This window comes from Lipotes vexillifer, unplaced genomic scaffold, assembly GCF_000442215.2.
Source record: "Lipotes vexillifer unplaced genomic scaffold, Lipotes_vexillifer_v1.1 scaffold988, whole genome shotgun sequence".
NCBI classification, from domain to species: Eukaryota; Metazoa; Chordata; class Mammalia; order Artiodactyla; family Lipotidae; genus Lipotes; species Lipotes vexillifer.
In genome coordinates, this window is record NW_006797916.1 from 1,132,287 (window position 1) to 1,134,869 (window position 2,583).

A 2,583-nucleotide genomic window follows, 5' to 3' on the forward strand; every position below is an offset into this window, starting at 1 on the left:
GGGAAAGAATTCTTCGGCTTGACACCGAGTGCATAATACAAAAAAGGAAAATTTGGTAAATTGGACCTCATCAAAATTTTTAAAAAGTTTTGCTGTGTGAGAAACCCTTAGAGGTTGAAAAAGCAACTGTGGGGATGGGGGTGGGGGTGGACACCTGCAAACCACAGGTGTGACCAGGCACTCGCATCTAGAACACATAAAGAAAGCTCAGAACTGAACAGTGAGAAACAAGTAATCCAATTAAAGAGTGGGCAAAAGACAGGAACAGACATTTCATTGAAGAGGTTATACACATAGCCAATAAGCACATGAAAAGATGTTCAACGTGATCAGCCATTAGAAAAATGTAAATTAGATCCACAATGAGACACCTCTTCACACTTATCAGAAAGGCCAGATGAGAAGCATAGTGATAACAGCAGATGGTGGAGAAGGTGAGGAGAAGCTAGTTCACTCATGCACTGCTAGTCAGAATGGGAAAAGGTACAGCTGCTCTGCTAAAGAGCAGTTTGGCAGTTTCCAAATTGGAAAAGGTGTAAAACTAAAAATGAACTGTAATACAACCTGGCAATTATAGTCTTAAACATTAACCCCAGAGAAATGAAAATTTAGGTTCACAGAGAAGCTCGTATAAATGTTCGTAGCAGCTTCATTCCTAGCAGGTAAAAACTGAGGACCACCCACCTGTTCTTCAAAGGTGAACAGCTAAACAAAGTGGTACATCCATACCATGGAACACTGGTCGGCTAGAAAAACCAATGGACTGTTGATACAGGCAACAGCCTGGACCCCCGGAGAGAATTATGTTGAGTGAAGAAAGTCCATCTCAGAAGATTACATACAATGTAATTCTGCCTAAGTAACATCCCTGAAATAACAAAATTATGTAGAGATGGAGAACAGATTAGTGGTCACCAGAGGCTAGGGAATGGGGGGTTGTGATGGAAACGTTCCATATCTTGACGGTGGTGGTCCACGAAGCTACACAGCTGACAAAATAGCATAGAGCTACAAGCGTATCTGCATATGCATGCGCACGCACACACACACACAGGTGCACGCACATAGGTGAATGCATGTATAACTGGTAGAATCTAAGTTCCATGGATTGCATCAAAGTCAGTGTCCCGATGTGGAGGCTACCGTCATGTAGGACAGTGTCATCGGGGAAGACAGGGTGAAGGGTGCACAGAACCTCCCTCCATCTTTCTTTGAAACTTCCTGTAAATCTGTAACTGTTTCAAGAAGAAAGTTGAAAAAATTGTGTTCTGTGTACCAGCAACAAGAGAGATAAAAATTTTAACCTTAAAAATTTAAAAGAAAGGATGCCATTTGTGTTAGAATTTTTTTTAAAAAACCCAAAAAAACTCAAATCCCCAGAAACATGTGAAAGAGCCCTACACTGAAAACCACAAAAGTATATCGAGAAATTGAAGGACTTGTAAATGAAGAGAGGATTTGCCTTATTCTTGGATTAAAAGTCTCAAGATTGTAAAGAGGACAGTTACCTCCAAATTGGTCTACAGATTTAATACAATCCCAATAAAAAGCCCCCCAAGTTTTCTTTTGTTGAAATTGACAAGCTGATTCTAAAATGTATCTCCCCCAACCCCCATTTGGGAAGGACTAAGAATAACCAAGGCGATGTTGAAGAAAAAGAAAGAGGACAGAGGATTTACTACCAGGTATCAAGATATATGAGAAAAGCTGTAGTAATTACAACAGCAAGGTATTAGTGCAGGAATAGACAAACAGACCAATGGGACAGAATGAGGAGTACAAAAAGAGATGAGGGTAGATAGATAGATGATAGATAGATAGATAGATAGATAGATAGGTATTTGGTTTATGAAAAGGGTGACATTGAGGAGGGGAAAGCATGGTCTTTTCAATAAATGGTGGGTTCTTGTCAATTTCATATCCCTATAGGAAAGAATTAATGTTGACCCATATCTCATGCCATAAATAAAAATCAGTTTCAGATGGACTGAATCTGAACATGAAAGGTAAAACAACAAAGCTTCTGGAATTAAACAGGAGAATATCTTCATGATCTTGGAATAGGCAAACAAATGGAAAATAAAGAACTAACTCTAAACGGGGAAAATGAACAAACTGGACATCAGAATAAAGAACTTCTCTTCATCAAAAGACGCCATTAAGAGAACGAAAGGCAAAGCCCAGATGCTAGGGCATTTTGGCAGTAAATATAACCAACAGGGCACGGACCCAGAATATGTAAGAACTCCTGCATGTTAAAAAGAAAAAGTGACTCGATATAAAAATAGGCAAAAGACCTGATCGCAAGGGCCCTCCAGAAAGGGCACCTCCAGAAGGACATTAAACCACTAAACTTACAAAAGTGCCCAGCAGCCTCAGTCACTGGAAATGCGAGTTAAGGTTGCAGAGAGTGCAATCCCAGAGGAATGGCAAATAGAGAATGCTTAGAATGCCAAGTGTTGGTAAGGATATGGAGCTACTGGAATTCTCATGCACCCACTTGGGGAAACAGTCTTGCTGTTTCTATGAAGCCTGATCATACATGAATCTTTTGTTGCAGGAATTGTAGGCATAGCCTTTATG